Below are 1,114 nucleotides of genomic sequence, written 5' to 3' on the forward strand. Positions count from 1 at the left end.
GCACAGCTTGGGGTGTGCCCCCTGAGTAAGATATCCCTCTCAAAGCCCATGTAGTAAATGGGAAGGGAGAAGAGCTGAGATGAAGACAGCAGACAGAGACCCTGCAGCCCTGTGTGGAGGGGCAGAGAGCCAGGTGGAGAGCAGGGAAGATGGAGAAGGTGAGGCGTCCCCTGGGCGAAGAGAGAGCCCGAGTGTGGCTCTACACAGCTATTCCCTCGCCAATGGCACAAGGGGACCAAGCTGGAGGAGGCTGAGCTGCAGTCTTGCGGGGGCTGGCAGATTCCTCCTATCCCGGGGTAGGGATTTTCGGGAGGAAGGAGATGGCATGGTCACAGCCAGGTGGACCGTAACGAGGTCTGTCAGGGCCCCCTAAATCACCAACTAAGAGAAGACACAAGGTGTCCCCGATCCTTGGGTGAGGCCACACAGCCAGATCTGCTCAGGCTCAAAGTCTGAACAGGGACGCGGGTGTGGGAGTGGGTTGGAACATGGCACTGCAGATCAGGCAGTTGGTGAGTGGCCCAAGCCTTTCAGTGGCTGGCTCTTCCATTCCTCCTGGTCACAGGTTGCAATCACTGCCTCGAGCGGTGCCCCAGGGACACACATCTCTGTCCCTCCGACATCAGCACCCATCCTTGGACAAAAGCCTCCTTCCAGGTGCCTGCACCTCTGCTTTGGCCCAACCCTCAACCATGCCCCTACCTAAAGCCCATCCCCCCCCCCCGTTCCTGGCCTCCAAAGGGTCTGCTGAGCAGCCCCCTCCTGGAGTGTGGAGGGCTCCGGGACGTGAGTGTGGAGGGCGTTCTCGCTGCACACCTCCACGTGTTCAACGCCAGCGCCTTGGGCCAGGGGCTGGGACCAGGGGCTGCCGGTGTCCAGAAGAGGGGGCAGATGGGGCTGCGGAGGTACCGAGAGGGGCCCGGGAGGAGGGGCGCCCCCGATGACGGCAGAGCTCTGCAAGTGCAGGACGGCCACAGGCAGGTGCGGTCACACAGGTTTACAGTGCTTATGACACACACTTAGTCGGGCAGGTGGGGGCATAGCTCAGGGGTAGAGCATTTGACTGCAGATCAAGAGGTCCCCGGTTCAAATCCGGGTGCCCCCTACTGGTGAC

General features: G+C 61.3%; 1 non-coding gene across 1 annotated transcript; it reads left to right on the forward strand.

Annotated features, from left to right (window-relative positions):
• The first annotated feature begins 1,033 nt into the window (after positions 1–1,033).
• Positions 1,034–1,105, forward strand: Trnac-gca. Its single transcript has one exon. It is a non-coding gene; the product is annotated as a tRNA-Cys (tRNA).
• Positions 1,106–1,114: the final 9 nt, after the last annotated feature.

Source organism: Chinchilla lanigera, unplaced genomic scaffold (genome assembly GCF_000276665.1).
Source record: "Chinchilla lanigera isolate Chin_1 unplaced genomic scaffold, ChiLan1.0 scaffold01141, whole genome shotgun sequence".
Taxonomy (NCBI): Eukaryota; Metazoa; Chordata; class Mammalia; order Rodentia; family Chinchillidae; genus Chinchilla; species Chinchilla lanigera.